Source organism: Phaethon lepturus, unplaced genomic scaffold, assembly GCF_000687285.1.
Source record: "Phaethon lepturus isolate BGI_N335 unplaced genomic scaffold, ASM68728v1 scaffold5007, whole genome shotgun sequence".
In the NCBI taxonomy this organism is placed as follows: domain Eukaryota; kingdom Metazoa; phylum Chordata; class Aves; order Phaethontiformes; family Phaethontidae; genus Phaethon; species Phaethon lepturus.
The window spans coordinates 58,133-76,920 of record NW_010549672.1 but is presented as its reverse complement, the minus strand read 5'-3'; positions in this window follow the sequence as shown (position 1 = coordinate 76,920).

The following is an 18,788-nucleotide window of genomic DNA, read 5'->3' as shown; positions in this document are numbered from 1 at the left end:
GAAAGAATGTTTTGCTAACTTTGAATGAAAAACCTGGAGCAATGACTGGCATAAAGTTTTCAAGGAATTTCCTCTTCTCCCTGAAGACATCCATGAGCTTTTCTACTACCCTAGACAGCATGTTGTAATGATTGCAAGATAAGCATGTCTTGTGGGTCCTAAGTAGTAGCCTTTATTTATCAGAGCATACAGAATGTGTGATGGAGAGTCAAAACAAATTGGGCAATTCCATCAATCCTATGAAAACTTTGTTCCTGTCTGAGCAGTACCTTCAGCTCTAATAGACAGGTGTTACATCAGCTGTTTAACAAGTCCCCCTCAACTTGGTGAAATCTTGTTCTTAAGATAGAAATACAACATTTACACACAGACACACATGGAGTGTTCAACATAATCTCAAATTGCGTTTGTGGTCTAACCTCTGTAAAGTATGGTGATATTTTTAGGAACAAAGATGAAGCATAATCTCTCATCTGTTTCAAGTTACACACAAAAAATACTGAATGTTAGCAACAAGTAGATTTGCACGCAGAAATTTCAAGGGAAAAAAAACCCAAACAAAAATGCCAAAATACAATTACAAAGGAAGTAACGCAAACAAGCAATGATTTACCATCCTTACATTTTCAGAATTGCAGTTCTAACTGAATGCTGTCTGCCTTTAGTTAATATGCAGTACTGTGTAATAAACAGTACTGTGTAATAAAGCTACTGATGCTTAATCTGGAAGCAGACACAGAACCCGAAAAGGTACCTCTTTTCCAGTGAGGATGTGATTTCCCCTCTAAGAGCCTGGGGCAGTGTGCCTCAAACGCTAATAGCTTGAGTTGTGTGCAATAGCCCTATATTGTTTATATAGCACTTCACATGTTCAAAGCAGTATGAGATATCAGCCATCACTACGCTTTTATGAGGCTGTAAGTATTAGCCACTAAACATTAGGGTTCAAATGACTTGCGCTTGATCAAAAGAAACTTTGTGCAGCAGGACCATAATTATTTGAATTCGGTAATTCTCACAGTCCATTCCTATGACTACTCAAAGAAGAGGGGGATGGGATATTAAAGCCAGTTGCTACTGCACCCTGCTCTGGCAGCAAGATACAGACACATGGAGAATCCCTAAGCTAACTTGCACTCAAACAGCACCTTCTCCAGTAACTTCTAAAAAAATAATTAAAAATCAAAAGCACAATTTAAAACAGAATGTTTTAAAAGCCCCAATCATGTTTTCCTGAATATATGTATTTCATATAGTCACTATGAAGAACCTAAAAGACAGCACAAAAACTGTGCTGAAATACTCCAGAAATCCTAAAATGGGGATCCTCGTTCTTTCTGAAGCAGTTTGTTTTGTTTTTAAAACCAAGAGGATTAATAAGCAAGTTAAAAGTAATCAGCCTTTTTTCTGCAGGTAAGGAACTGCAATCTATTGTCTAACACTTGACTACAGTAGGACCCAACTTTTAGAAATATAGAATATTTTTACTCTCCATTTTTATATATACTTTCATTCTCTGAAAATTGAATTGCTATGCTGACATTTGTAAGTCTAGCCTCAAAATATCAAGTCTCCATTCCTTTGTCTTTGTATTTATTTTACAGGAGATGTTGAAAAACAACGAATAAATCCAGAGTGTTGGCACATATGACAGCCAAATAAATGCTTGGCATAAACACTAAACAGGATACATACTGATGATTCTTCTCTTTATAGCTGAAAAGACTTCATGTAAAAATACTAACACTAAGATTGAAGACGGACAGAATAAGAAAACTCTTATCCCCTGCCTTTCCATCCAGCACCCATCCTATTGTACAATATTATCTTTCCCACACCTTACATTTTAACTTATACACAGTCTTGGTTTCCACACATACTATATCTTTTCTGAGCAGAGCTTCAGAGTTATTGGCCTTACAATCTTGCCTGCAGGATCACATGGGAAATGGATCATACTATTAAGACAAAAACATAACCTCTACACACAATCCAGATTCACCAAATAAGAAAAGGATGCCCATTTCAGGCTATTGCAGGAAGAGAGAGGGTAAGAAATTCCCTTAAGGCAGTAATGAGTACAGAGAATTACTAAGGGAACCTCATGTTTTAGCTGAGTTGACCATGTTGTTCTTGATATTTACACCTTCCATCATACAACTTCCATTTAAAGTTTTTTGGGTACAGGCCATAGAACCCTATGCCACACTGTCTGCAATTTCTCCCGTTTTACTTACGTTCTTTGAAAAGCTAAATTACTAAAATATTTGCCAAAATATTAAAAGTTTAAGTATAATGTCAGTAGGTGAGCATTACTTCATGGATATTAATGTAAAAAGCAGTTACCATACTTCATCTACTGATCTAAAGAACAGATGTTCGCATATGATTTATGGACACAGAAATATGTGCATATCTTCCAGAAATAGTAATGTGTTCCAGTAACAGAGTGGAGAATTGTCATCCTAAAGGCTGGGAAACTGCAGGCAGAATTAGAATTTATTCACCAATTTCTTGGCTTTAAATAAAAAGCAAAGCTTATAGGTCCAGTGCCACAATCTTGTATGTTGGAAAACTCTTACAATTTCAAACAGGACTAACATGAAGTAATAAGTTGCAGAGTCAGGATCAATAGCTCAGATATAAAAGTCTGTTCAGAACACATGAATGCAACTATGTTTTGTTAAATAAGATTAACAATTTATATTGATTGAAGTATAATAAGGCTAAAGCAGTAAGCAAAAAGCCAATATTGCCTTGGGAATTTTTACTTTAAGTTTTGTTTTGGAAGTGACTTTTATATAAAAGTTTAACAAAATACTAACCAGGTAAAATTCTAATGGGCAAAGCATAGTTTTGAACTTGGCAATTAAATTCTTTCTGCAAATGCGATCAAATATTTGATTGAACTAATATCATTGCTGCTCCTCACATTTGTTCTGTTGCTAAATTAGCTAATTCTGTTGGCTAATCAGCATCCTGCCTCATAGCCTCCATTTTGGATGTGTACTATTATCTGATGGGTTTCCATTTCAAGAGCACAGAAAACTTAAATACTTCAAAGGCTACAAACACGTGAACTAGCATACATGGAGAGGTCCTGGTTTCTGGGCCAGCAGAACTCTGATAAGACTCAATGAATTGCAGATTGCTCTGTGATGGCTGTGCATGTCAAACAAGTTTTGATATAGTTTAAAAAGCAGTCTTGTTACTATTTCACATCGAAAAGTGTTTTCTGGTGTGCCAAGATATTTTCACCCTTTTATTTCATGAGCAAGAACCAGGATGATTCTGAAAAACTTTATATTTCTTCACACTATAACGGACAAAAAAAAGCAACCTTGTAAAATATGCAGAATTTAAGCAAGGCAATCACAATTTTCCCTCCTATCTCAGGCTCGCACGCACTAGCATTTCAAGATGTTATGCAGCTGCTACTTTTCTCCAGAGATGGCTATACTACAGTAAATGGTGAAATACTCCCTAAAACATCATCTTTCTGGCAGAGCTTTACAAAGATTTTTCCGTATGTTGAAGGCAACATGAAAACATTGTGATTGTCTAGCTAGATTTCTTGAAAAACATTAGCCTTTGAATTACTTCATTAGTAATTAGGAGCCGATGCCATACACCAATGCACTGCAGAAACAACTGCAGTTAGTGGTTGTAGAATACAGTGGGAGTCTTAAATTACAATGAAGGTTATTGGATTCTGTTCTTGCAGTTTAAGACCACTGAAGAAATGAACACTTTTCGTCTGTCAGAAAAAGGACTTCCTCTTGATAGCTGCATGGAGTTTTTACTTTCAGCATATAACTCAAAGTCATCCAAGAATAAACTGAATCTCTAATAACTACATTCAGCTGGATTATTTCCTTTTGGTGGAAGCACAGCAGTGTAAATACGTAGTGAGATTTAGTATTACTGCTAATTTATTGCAGGTAGGATGTCAACACAACTTGAAAATTTCTCATTTGAAAAAGGTTTAATATAAGAGATGAACAGACAACACAAAACAGAAAAGGTGATAAGAACTGATAACTGATCATTCTACTTCACTTTTTTTCCAGATGAGCATCCAGGTGCCAGCTGGTGTAAATGCAGATGCCACTGACGTCAATGGAGCTGTGTCAGTTTATGCTAGCTGAGAATATGATCCCAAGTGTGTTAGTGCCATTTTTAGACACTGCCACTGGAATTCATTTTTGCAATGCAATTAAAAATACACCTACACATTGTATTTTTTCCTGTCCCCAAGTGTATAACTAGAAGCCTGTTGACAGATTGTGGGAGAGGGCAAGTGGGAGGTAGAAGTAGCCATCAACGGCATCCACGAGATAACTTTGCCATATGAATATTAACGCTATTGTTCTGTTGTCTTCCTCTTATACAAATGAATATTTGCCTTCAAAAAGTTTTAACTCCACCTTCCAGTAACAATTCAATGCCAGCAAAAGAAAAAAGATGTTGTAAAAAATACAGATTATCTACTATATAAATACATTAACATACTATTTTAATCAGTCTACAATCTGAATAGACTGCTTTAATGCATCGTTAAGGAAATTATCTAGGATCATAAGAAACCCCCCAAACCCGAGATCTGTGTAGTCACTTAAGTATTTGTTCTGAAAAAAATCTCACTGCAATAAGATTGTTAAAAGTACCAAAACAGCTGATTGAAGCCATTCCTGTCTTGTCATCTATCATTTATATTTCATCAAGCATTTATGTGGGGGATAGAGAAGGAAGAAAGCAGGTGGGGCAATAAGCAGGGCAGAGTAGTACTTCACAGCTCCAGCCACCATTTCCAAGAAGGGTGAGGGAGCTTTTATTATTTTACATAAGGCAGCTGTTAAAGATGAATTCCCAGTAAAATCAAGTTGAACATTAGTCTTTTGATTCAAGATACCAAAGTCAAAAGAGCTAGCTAATTAGAACTGAAGATGCAGTTCACATAGCATTGAAGTAATTGTCTGTGCAGCACAGCACCCATATCTTCAATTTAGGTCAGGCCATCAAGAGGAGGAAAAGGACCAAAGATGAGATGCTCTACTTCACACAGTTGCCCTCTGGAAAGGCTGGCAAAGGCAGTCACTTAAATTAAGTACAGGTCATCAGACAAGCTATCTAATCTATTCCTAAGACAGGCAGCTCTAGCAGTCCAAATCCCTGTGGCCTTTACAGTGACACAACAAACTACTTCCTCATGTACCTCTGTCAATTCACGTTAGGTTCCAATTTTTTTAAAGCAATATTTCATGTACACCATGACCCTATATCTCAGAGCAGGGGAAGCACTTTGGTTTATTTATGACCTACTAACCTTAAATAAAAAAAAAAACATACATCCAATCTGAATGTTCACATAAGCCTGGAGATCTGAAATAAAACTTAAAATAAAGCTGGCATTTGTAACAGCTAGCTAAGCCTGATAAGGGATTAAAAAAAAAAGAAAAACAGATGAAAGAAGATGAAAGCATTTTTACCCTGCATAACCTGCAAAAATCGGGAATCAGGGCTGGAGCTCAGGAATACTGTTCATGTTTTTGTACTTACAAGTTCCAGCCTGTTTCAACAGAGGCTAGGTAACCAATACTGAGGTTTTTCCATTATGTGGCGTGGGGAGGGAATAATAACCACCTGTGAAAGTAATTCCTTCTAAGATGCAATCCACCCAGTCACAAGCTCTGCATAGCTCCTCTCCTTCCCCTACGCCCCATGCTAACTGCCAGGTATCAGCCAGGCAAGACCCCATATTGAAATATGAAGTGACAGATGGAAGCAGGAAATAAGAGCATAGGAATAAGTACTGAAAGAAGTGGCATACAGAAAGAAAGTTTATAACAGGGTAGATGTTAAACATGAGCAACCTTAAACCATAAAGTCTATTCATTTTGCGAGAACAATGTTGAACAGATGCAGATGCACAAAAGACTACCAAGTTGTACAGCCTTATTCTCTCATCACTCATACTGGTGTAAGGAACTCCTTTCGTAACATCCATGGAATTAAACTGTGGAAAAGCCAGTACAAATAAATGGAACAAAAAAAAAAATATCAAACTTCAAAGCTAAAGTATTGGCAGCAAATATCCCATGCTGCTGTATCAGCAAAAAAGGGGCTGACTGCCACATTTGGTTAGAATTCAGATATATTCATCATCACAGTGGCCTTCCTAAACAAAACACATCTCATCTGCCATGAAGGAGGAAATTAGTTGATTCCATCCTTGTCTAGTTCCCCAATAGTTCCTATATATTAATGACTCTGTCCTTTAGATATATTTGATAGACAATACAGTTGAGTTAAATCATGTAAAATACCTCTACATGCAGAGCAAATTAGTTGAAAGAAACAGCTGAGACAAGGTCCTTGTCATAGTGTTTGTTCACAAAATGTATACAAGCAGCACACTTATAACCTGCAGTCTTCTGGTGCAGGTTCCCTTTTGTTAAATTCGTTTGCACTTACATAAACACACCAACACTTAAAGATTTTTAAAATAATCAGAAGTGGAGAGTATAAGACATCTTTTACCAAAGGACAAGGTAAACAAACAGCAATTCACAGAAGCCAATGAATTGGTCACAATTTCAGTGCTACAAGCTAAGAGTGGACTCTAGCAAAAAAGAATTCAGACCAGCTGAGCTGTGAAACCATCTTCTGCAGGAGAACTCCAGTCACAAACACAAATAAGGTAAAAATTCTAGATTACTACGTTTTGCCTTCTGGTCCAGCCTCTAAAACCCTTCACCTAACACATAAAAATTGCAAACCTACATATATTTTTTTTAAATCATTATTTATTTTAAGAATTAGGACAGTTGAGTTTGAAAGCTCAGTAGATTGGAAAAAAAGTATTGTGCTATTGTGGGAATTTTTAAGAATAAGCACTTCACTGTGTGATGATCAAATTCTGGATATGGATAGCATACTACCACCTAAAAAATATATGAAAAGAAATTTAGGGCATCAGGTTTTGACATACATTCACCTTTTTTCCTCCTGAAAGCTATTATAACAGGGTCTGCATGTATGACAATTTGTACGGGAAAAAAAGGCCTCTGTGTCTCCAAAGATGTTTATTGAGAAATTAATCTTTCTTAAAAGAAAATGTAGTTTTTCAATCCTAAGCAAGTTTAAAACCAATTGAACCATGTCAGCAGAAGAAATTTTACTCAATTTGGTAATCTATAGTTGGTAACTGATTCATAAAACTTAGCCAGCTCTGTTCATATCTGGGGTCTTGTGTTTTGGTTTGCTATGGAGTTCAGTTTCATGAAATGACAACATTAATCCACTTATGCCTGGATCCCCAACTCATACTGTTAAAGCCTGAATAAGAAAAATATCTTTTCTTTTCATAGAATGAAGTTTGGAAAACTGCCAGCTCCTTGCACAAAGACTGAAATAGGATGGGCAGAGAAGGGTGTTGATGTCGGTAAGAGAAAAATGACTGAAGTTGCATCATCCATATGATTAAAATCATTGTGTGAATTTTGATTTCCCCCCCTCCTTTCAGACATTTGAGGATGCTGTCAAGTCAATGGAGTTCTGTTGTAGTGGTTGCTTCAGTGAACATTCAACGCTGTCGGTGAGTTTGGAATTAAAGTGAAAACCATCGACCGTTGATTGTACCCTCCAGCTAACCATCCTCCTCCTTACTTCATGCTTTCAGGCCTTAACACCGAAGATAGCAACCTAACAACCACATGATGTTTCTCCCCCCACCCTGCCAAGCTTTACAAAAAAGGTCACAATCAACATTCATTGCTGTCGGTGGGTTTAACTATGTGGACAAGCTCACTGAACAATGAATGCAACTGTGGCCCCACATTTTACAGTTGCCATTGAGAGGAACATCAGCTCTGAAAGCAGTGGTGAGAAGCAAACACTTCTTACAAGCTATATTCTTCTGGTCAAAATAGTTGGGGATATTAATTTTTTGCTTGCTTGCTTAAGTGTGTTTAACTTAGCTGACTAGAAAAAAAAATCACTGCCTTTTTCTGGAATATTGTTCTCCCAGGGTTCAGCATCACTGAAACCATAAAAATTCTTATTCAGTATGTATGTGGAAATAAATAACAATACAGGGAACTTTGTATATATCCACGCCTAAGGAAACTGAGCATAAGAAAGAATATTTAAATACAATTTTAACTAGGGGTTGTGGAATAGTGCAAAAATTTCTTCTATACTTGTCACGACAAATACAAATAGAACCTAGAGTTCAAAAATGCAGGAAAAGTGTTATATATATATTAAATGGTGTGTATATATATATCTCAAATAAAAAGTAATTTTACATGAAAGTGATTTTAAGAACCTAAATACTATTAGACAGGAAATACTATTACATTTACCTTCTTTAGGGATCTGAAAGAGGACAAAGAAATTTGTATCCAGTAATAATAATGGAACAGTAGTCAAATGGTAAAATTACTGTAAACTTTGGGTACCTATGTCACACTCAGTATTGCTGACAGTAATAAGAAAATAAAAGCGTAAATGAAGCTCACAACTTGGTCCTTATTTCCTTACAACCCTTTATTGACCTGGTCAGACACACAGGACCCGTCTATATTTCTCACATCACACAGTCATCCAAGGTAAGTTCAGCCTTTACACTTAGTGCAACTCAGATATTCTGCAGTAGGAATTGCTTCCAACAGTTAGGTGATCACACAAGATTCATATTGTTCCTCCTCATAATGGCGGGGTCCATTGACAACACTTCGTCTAATTATTTACAGTTTCCTCAGCACATCAGTTCTCATGTGCTTGCTTGTTTTATCCACGTTTCACCATGTAGCAACTGAACAGGATACACGCGCTAAGGCTATCATGGGAGGACACATCTGTAGTTGCTTCTTGAACTTTGTGTTACCATTCTACTTAAATGATAAAAACATATTTTAATCATGAAAGAGAGCGGTCCCCAATCATATGAGAGACTGATATTTATAGGGAAAAAAATTCAGTTCTTCAAACATAACCACACTAACAAGTTAAAGGCTGGAATTGTTTGGACATAATTTAAGATTTTGTTTGGGAAGATTATATTCTTTTTATTGCATTATTTACTAGAGAAGAACCCACAGGGTCTGTCGCTCACTGAATACTATTGTGGTCAGAGTTAAGCATTAAAAGGAAGGGTTGCTATGGCTGTACAACTTCTCAGCAACACTGTTCAGAGATAAGCCTGTATCTAAGTCCACTCATTTCTACAAAAATGGGAACTTACATATTGCAGATAAAGATAATATTAAAAGCAGGAGTCAAAGGTATATATTCTATCTAGAAGGAGAAACTTTCAAATTAAGATGTAGCTAATATGTTCTTGCAACAGTATGCATCAAAGTTTCTTACTGGCAACTAAAAATCAGGTTTTGTTTCTGCAATACATTTCATAATACTAGTTATAGTTGTGTTATGCATTTTTAGAGAAAATACTAATCAGAATAGAAAATTCTGGAATTCAGCAACACTAGAAAGAACCAGCGCCCTGGGGCAATAGTGGTTTCTGTGTATATGTTTTCTATGCTAACTGATGTCTGAATGATTAGCATTGGGGGCACAGATCCCAGTGCAGGAAAAAGATAAAGTTATATCCTTTTCTAATGCTGTACTTTTCAAAATACATGTTTTCCCCTGATTTCTATCGTAATTTTGTTTCACACAGTCACTAAACATTAAACAGCAACAATTCATACCCTACTAGAACAGGGCGCAGAAACCTCAGCCAGCATTGACCTAGGCACAGATAATCAGTCCTTCCCCATTACAAACATAAAACAAATATTTTTACCTGGACTGCAATGTTTTAGGTTTCTGAAAAACAGATTCTGCAGCAATGTTCTCTTTTAATGGTGCCTAGTATAAAATTTGTCAGTGATTTTAGTGACATCATGTTTTCATACAGAGGTATGAAAATGTTGTCCTAGTGTACAGATATAAGATTTCATACAACTGCACTAATAATCAACTTCTACAGAGTAATACAGAATGTTCATTAGCAAAACAATACCATTATTCTACACCTCACAAGAGGTGCTGGCTCACACACAACATCTTTCCTTATGCCGTAAAGCCACAGAATAATCCCATTTGGTACCTGTATTTGTGAAACACTGTGGAAAGGTTTCATGGTCATGGTTTTTTTCTTAATGCGATACACATGTAGTCAGTGCAGTGCCTACAGGCCATAGAGACATTCTAGAAAATTGCTTCTCAGTGTCAATGAAAATAATTCACTCACAGCAATATTTTTAGGTCAAGCATATCAAAGTTGCAGTAAATGCAATGGACCTTGACACAATAGGAGCACTAGTTTTACAGCAGCAGAGGAAGAGGAGGAGAAGGAATATACTTTCTATATATGAGATAGCAATTGCTATTCCCCAGTGCACACAATACTGTGCTCGAGGACAGAGGTGGTACTAACGGCATGTTATAAGGTTTGGAGTTGTTGCAGTTTTGGTTTCTTACTTACCTCTAAATGTTCAGATTTTTTTTCCTGACTTCTGGCATAAGATGGGTCAAAACATCTAACCCAACAGCTTCTTCATGAAGTCTATAACCTCTCTTTAGCAAGTATGGAAAGACACTTGATTTTAACTCTAAAAAATACAGGTCAAAGAATTCCCATGATAGAAATAGTCTGTGATATTCAGGAGCATGTTAGGATGAATACTTTAGACTCACTTTTTGGCACAGCCTAACACTGCCACACTAACATATCTTGCTTTACAGATGGTGAAGTGACATACAGTAAGTTAAAGAGTTAAATATAGAAGTAGTCTGCAGCTGAAGTGGCAGCAGTATCTAAATGATCTTGGACTCCAATCATGTGTCTTTCTGAAAAAAATGAATGATCCTGTCATCTTGACTTTTCCCTAATGTGAACACCATGTTTTTCTTGCTGACCCCCTCCTTTTTTTTTTTTTTTTTTATGATGTTTATCTTTGTTACTTGCCAGAGTTACAATGAAAACTAGGATTTTTTTAAGCACATGCATGGTGACACCCACTCCAGATTAATTTTTATGTCTTGCCCTTTCTTTTATTTAGGTTTGTATAATTTTGTCTTAACTTTTCTTTTTGTTCTTCCTGTGCATCCTCCCTATGTGCAAGTGCCAGAAACGCAACCACATTCCAAACAGCCCAGCCAAGGCTAGCTGAAATAGTCTGGTGTCTCCTTATTTTACAAGCAATCACTGATCCTTTTCAGCCAAAAATAGCATCTGTAATGGCAGCACACAGTTAACACATTTAAATTTATCTAACATTATTCCATAGATACAGAAGTGTCCACGAATTGTTTCCTCGTTTGAAATAGCTTATTTCATCCCCCTGAAATGCAGCACTTGCAATTTTTTGAACTTCAAGAATTTTTTTCAAAATATAGCTCTTCCTCCCTCCCAAATCACTAAGGTTTTGAAACTTAGAAACCATGGCAACATGTAGTAGTAGGAATTAACTTTGAATACAAGCAGAAGCCTATAATGATATTTGAACTTGCCATTGTATTTCGTTTCCTCCACATTAACTTTTGCAGTACAGACTGCAAAAGGGGCAATAGAAAGAATATAGATCCAGCAAGTTTTTCATGAGCTTAAAAAACATTCCTTCTCATACATGAGGTGTGTCTTCAAGGTCCATAGACATAAAAGAACCATTAAAACATGTGCCATTTGTCACTATTGGGAGATATTGTAGATACTGCCATATAATTTAAGCAAACAATTTCTGGAATGCAATTACAAAAGGTAACTACTGTCCAATAAGAAACGTACTAGAAGTAAAAGGATAGCCTTATTTTACATTGTTGTATCCTCCTTCTTTGTTCATACAGTAAGCATAATTGTTAACTACCCCCTCCTGCTGTATGCTTCCAGAGTGTATTTACAAGCTCAGTATTTTACATGGCCATGTTAGAGCCTTCAGTTCATAACTACCAGTACTCACAAACTGAATACGCAAATATGTCTGACAACTAAACATAAGATACGGTTTATGTTTGAGTTTAGGAAGTATTGATCTGAGGAACAAACAGGGCAAATATTCAAATTTCACAGCTTCCAAATACAGCTCTGAAAAATACTGATATAAGCGCCCAATTTCTACATCTGCTGGTTACAAGACTGCCTTCACATTGTCACTAGAACCAAAAATAGTTGTCTCCTTCTAGGTTCGGATCTGAACCAATACCAAAAATTTAGGGAAAGCCTCAGGTGCAGAAACTCTAATCTACACAAGCCATGAATTACAACAGAAACTTTGTCAGTATTTTACAGTAAATCAGAAATAGGCCCCATAGCTCTACAGCTAACTTACATGCCCATGATACAGCTAGCCCTAAAAATTTTGATGATGTTTTAACAAAGCCAATTCAACCTATCTTAACTTTGCAAATAGATTATCATGAGACCTGATGATTTAAGTTGTTGTGGGTTTTTTGGTGGGGTTTTTTGTTTTTTAAAATTGTCATTTTAAATTGTCCTTGGCCAAGCAATAGAGCTCAAAGGGTTGTGGGCAGCAGCGCAGAGTCCAGTTGGAGGCCTGTATCTAGTGGTGTTCCCCAGGGATCAGTTGTTGGGTCCAGTGTTGTTCAACATCTTCATCAATGACCTAGATGAAGGGTTGGAACGTACCCTCACCAAGTTTGCTGATGATACAAAACTGGGAGTGGCTGATACACCAGGAGGCTTTGCTGCCATTCTACCAGATCTGGATGGACTGGAGAGTTGGGTGGAGGGGAACCTCATGAAATTTAACAAGAACAAGCATAGAGTTCTGCACCTGGGGACGAACAACCCGATGCACCAGTACAGGTTAGGGCTTGACCTGCTGGAAAGCAGCTCCACAGAAAAGGACCTTGGAGTCCTGGTAGACAATAAGTTATCCATGGGACAGCAATGTGCCCTGGTGGCCAAGAGGGCCAATGGTATCCTGGGGTGCATTAAGAAGAGTGTGACCAGCAGGTCGAGAGAGGTTATCCTCCCCCCTCTACTTTGCACTGGTGAGACCTCATCTGGAGTATTGTGTCCAGTTCTGAGCTCCCCAGTTCAAGGGAGACGGGAAACTTTTGGAGGGAGTCCAACAGAGGGCTACGAGGATGATTAAGGGATTAGAACATCTCTTGTATGAGGAAAGGCTGAGAGACCAGGGGCTGTTTAGTCTGGAGAAGAGAAGGCTGAGAGGGGACCCTATCAATGTCTGTAAGTATCTGAAGGGTGGCTGTCAGGAGGACAGAGCCAGTCTCTTTTCAGTAGTGCCCAGTGATAGGACAAGGGGCAATGGGCATAAACTGCAGCACAGGAAGTTCCACATGAACATGAGGAAAAACTTCTTTACTGTGAGGGTGATGGAGCATGGGAACAGGCTGCCCAGAGAGGTTGTGGAGTCTCCTTCTCTGGCGACCTTCAAAACCCAACTGGACGCGTTCCTGCACAGCCTGCCCTAGGTCATCCTGCCTTGGCAGGGGGGTTGGACCAGATGATCTTCAGAGGTGCCTTCCAACCCCTACCATTCTGTGATTCTGTGATTATTTTCTCTGTTAGAAATGTCACACTAGGCAATGTGTAAAATATTCCTAATTACCATAAAGTACACCTCATGTTAATTATTGTGTTTTCCTCAGTAATGAGCTACGATAAGCCTAGAGTTCATGACAATAGATTTACATTTAAATACCATCCAATTCACTGTCTCAGTATCCCTATGCCACTGTTTACCCCACTGACAGACATGATGAAACTACTGCATCCACTGTCCTGCAGACTAGGGAGGACACAAACTGCTAGAGGAATATCAAAACTAGAAGAACTTTCAGACAGACATTCAGAATGTAACTGTGTAAGACAACAGAAAGAGACAGTACTTTAAAGACAGCAGTCAGCTGTGGCCTAGAGAATTTCTTAGTCTTTATAGCCTCTCCAGGAAGACCTCTGTACATCCCCAAAACAATTGTGGGAGATTGTTCCAGAAGTTCACATGGATTTTGGTCTGCTAACTAATGAATTCAGATTCTCTGCTGGCTTTAGTCAACATACTTTTATTGATTTCAGTGGAATTATGCCAATTTGTACAAGCTGAGGATTTGGCAAGCCAACACACAAGAGAAATGTAAAAGAAGTATGGTCCCACACATCCTACATTAAATAAAAATGCAGTCAGAGGTAGATGTCACTCTTGGAGGGGGGAAGAGAGAAACAAAAGAACATGTACTTAAAAACACATGTTCCCACCTACAGAGAGAGCATTTCTGCCCACAGACAAACTGTGGGTGGCCCTGGACACACAGCACTTTGACACCTAACTACTCCATTTGAGCAGATTACTGCTTTGCAGGTACAAATAAGGAGCTTTGGAACACAACAGGCAGAAGAGTATTTTGGGGCAGCAATATCACACCCACGCTATGATAATCTGGCCTTTGCCACCACACAACAGTCTCCTTCACTTCATGAAACTTAAGGTATGTGGGTGGAAAAGAGTTTGCAGCATATTTTTGCCTGACGATAGCTCCCACAGCACAAATGTACATACTCGAAGCAATGGCAGTTTCCTCTCTCTCCCTTCACATTGTGTACTTTACATCATTTCCCATCATTTTGACACAGAGCTAGTAAAACTAAGACATTCATTGGCTGCATTCGAGGAAAAAAAATTAAGCCAAAGCAAAACATTATCACATCATTTAAAATACCTTCTGCCACAATACCCTGGAGCTTCTTCATTTGGGGTGTCTGTTGGCACCCCTTTCTGGCCTAGAGCTATGTACTGACTTCAGAGTTATATCAGCCTTTACAAGAGTTGATTTGTCTTCTGCAAAATTTTAGACATTGCAGGTATGTGTACAAATGCTTTTAACTGCTGACTGGAAGTGCCTTCTGGAACCAAACTAAGATAACCAAACCACAGGTCTGTTCAAAGTGAATATCACAAATGGACTTTTAAGAGTCAATTCTAAAACAAACAACCAACCAACCCACAAAAATCCAAAAGGCAACCTTCCTCTTCTTCCCCTCTCTCCATTGTTATACCACCCATCCCATCAATGTCTTTGTGGATGCAGACAGACACCTAAGATACTTCATACTTAAAGAAAAACAAAACAAAAACACACATTAGGTTTCCTTCCTCCTTAAAAAGACTGTTATCTGTGTGGGAACATGACTTCTGCTTTAAACCTTGTGCTGAGATTTTGGGGGCACTTGCTAATTAGTCAGGACTATTGCTCAGGAGTAATCCAAGTCTGAGACATGCATACTTGCACAAATTTTTTTTTTTTTTTTGTTAAAACTTAGGTGCATACCTTTCCAGATGGCTTTGACCAGTCATAATGGTCATAACCATGCTAGTGGTTCCTCCCTACTTAGGTGAGATACCCGAGCTATATTTTCCTGAAAGAGAAGTCTTCCCACCTTATTCATTTTCTATGAGAACACTATCAGATTAGCCCAGGATATGCATGATAAACTTATTTGCCAAGAGGATATATTAGCCTTTGCTGAAGTGAAACTGAAAGGTCATTCAATAAAGTGCCTACAAATAATAGACCATGTTTTTAGGATTGTTTGTAGTCATTAAACAAACTACTCTTTTGCCATCTTTCTACCACAAATGAACTGGTGTAGGTCACATCTACAAAGAAATTCTGACCTGGATCCCCAAATCAGTAAGATTACATCATCAGCTTGCTGTGCTTGAGCTCACAGGGCACTGGTGCCACTATCCTCCTTGTAAGAGGAAGAGCCGCAGTTTTAACAGGCCCACCTAACTCGCTGAGCAATAGTGTCAGTATCTCTGCATTGCAGATAGACGAGACTGGTAGGTTCCCAAGCTGACTGCAGTTTATGCACCTTTATTATCATCACAAACTGTAACAGTCAGTGTTAAAGTGAACACCGAGCCTGCATAGTCAGGAGCACAGATACTGCAACATGTGCTTAGACTGTATGTTCACTTTAAGATTGTGGGCTGCTACATTTTATCAGCCTTTCTAAAATAAGGTTGCTCACTAACCGCTTTCCAAGCTTTCACATATGTATCATTTCCATCAGCTACAAGTGTAAATTTGCAAGCAATGGGAACACACACACGTGTGCAGAATGATGGAATCTGTATGGAAGGTAAAGCTGTCACCAGATAGCATTTTTAAGTTTTGTGTGGCCAGATATTCAGAAGCAGCATCTCAATTTCGGATGCTTCACTTTTTTTGGATACTCCCAAAACACAGAATTTGCTCCTAGAAATAACTCTTGTGATATTTTGTGGATATACCTCTAACAGCTCATTTTGCATTACTACATACCTAGACTATAAGAGCCCTAAATTAGTACATGGGTAGAGACAGTTCAAAAATTCAGTCCATAATGTCAGTAAATAAACTTTTTATTAATATAATTTTGAGTCAGTCCTAAGAGTAGCAAAAATAAGTAGGTTGCATGTTCCTTTCCTACAGGGAAACATTGCCAAAAATATATAACTGTCACTTTTCATCTTTGGAATAATGTTAGCTACTGGAAAAAAAAAAGATTCACAATGAGCAATTATGTCTTCAGCTTTCATGTCATTTTACATCATTCCACTATCAGCCATGCTCAAAAGCTTGCAGGCAACATTCTAGGTCAGTGACTTTTGCAGACAGTGTATTTGCTGTTTGGTAATTAAATTAGATACACTTTAAATAACCAGATTCTGAAACAGACAGCCACTTACAAACACATGACCAAATGTATCACTGGTGCTATTGACACTGGATGAGGAAAAATGATAGATGTTAGCAATCATTAACTATCACTGTGGATTATAAATTTAAGGATTATAGTATTAAGAGTGCGTGGATCAGCAAATCACTGCAGAGAAAAGTCTTTCAGATGTAGCTAAAAGCCAGACTGAAGGACTGACCTACTTTACATCACCAAGTTTTATTAATACATGTATAGAATTTTATCTTCTGTTACGATTACCAAAATAACTTCTACCAAGAAAGCTCTTAACTACTAATAAAACCAAATAAAGAATGACATACTGCAGTGGGTACTCATCTTTTACTTTTAATGAGGTTTTAGCCTGCATCTGATGTAAATAGCCACTAATGTTGCTTCAGATAAAACTTTAAACAGCAAATTAGACATTAATTTTCACTTCATAGAAAAATTTTTGCAGATAAATTAAGATAAGGTAGGTAGATAAATTAGGTAAGGCAAAATTGGAATTTAAAAAATATTTCATATCAAACATGGCTCAGAGGCATCTACTGTGTAAAAAGTATATAGGTTTACTCTTTTTCAAGCCTTGCATTTGGAAATGAACATTTTAAAAGTCAGAAAAAGATGTGATGGGTGCTATATGTTCTTTGTAAGAGCAGTTCTCTTAACTCTTCAAGGGACAAGTAGGCTTTTTTTAAAAAAAGGTAAGCAGTTTAGAGAGGTACTGTAAAAATAATCCTTTGGCCTTCATTTTGTGTGTGTTTAAGGAGTGACGTTAATGGATCAAGGCATGCAAATGATAAGAGAGCACAGAAAGAACACAACTTCAAGCTGGAGTCTGGCAAGTCATGCAAGTGGTTCCACAGCAGAGTATATTAGGGTTCCAGTGTTTTGAGCATACTTTCTTCAGTCCATCCAACAAGGTTAAGCTCAGATCTTCTGTTAGCTTAATTCCCCTACTACCTTGCCCACAACCAACTTTCACTTGAAAGTCCTTAATTTGTGACAACCATGCAAAAAGGTCCAATTTTAAAATCCCATTTTGTCTTTTATTCTGGAGCTTGACCAATTGGTCTTGAAATAAGCCAGACACAAGCTACAAGGCACAATCAACAGTCACAGATTATTAAAATATCCTGTCCCCCTAACTGCACTAAGTGCAGACCACTGTAAGGATGTGGAAGCCAGACCCAGAAGCTAAAGATGACACAATACAATGGTGGCATTGCCATAGTTACTTCTAAAGTACTGAGCTGGAAAATTAGTCTTAATGTTTGCAAGTATTGCTTTGGATGAAATACATGGAAAAACCGGCTTTGAGAACACAACCCACCACAGGTATATTTCTGACTATTATAAAACATGAGACTGAACAAGGGGGTTCTGTGTCCCTTCCTGTGCCATGGGTAGAGGTTTGCAGTGGTGTCACACTCAGCTGCCAGCAGGTGTTGCAATGGGCAGCCGCGTAAAGCGTCTATTCACTGAACTCTCTCACTCCAGTTATGTGCTCTTTATGGCAAGGAAAGCAGGGAAAACAAAGAGGCTCTTATGCTTTAACGTCAAAGCCTTCATACGCCCAAGCTTCAGCTCTGTACCTCAGGCAGTGCAACCCAGAAGAGATGCAGCATACTCTCAGGTGAAGATATTTTTCTGCTCCAATAACCTAGTCTCTGTAGTGCTTACAAAAGAGATTAGATTTAGAAAAAAACTTGGTATAGGCACAGTGATAGCAGAAGGTCATCTGACATTTGTCATTTGACTGACAAGTAAGTTTTATTGTTAAGCTTTCCAAGTTCACAGGAAGGTGTTTTTCTGAAAGGTCATAGAGGAATCGTAAGTTTATCCATAAGTGCTGCAAGAATCAGTGCATGAGAAGTTAAGAGATATTGAACTTCCCAGTTTACAGTTCCTGTTGGAGTTATCATTCTCCAGTTGCACCAATTTCCTCTTCATTGGGGTAAAGCTCTTATGAGATCCCTAAAGCCTGCGTGCAATATTTATTCTGTTAGTCTAATTAAAGGTACTACTATGTACATAGTTACTGGATCTGTCCCCAATGGCACTTCAC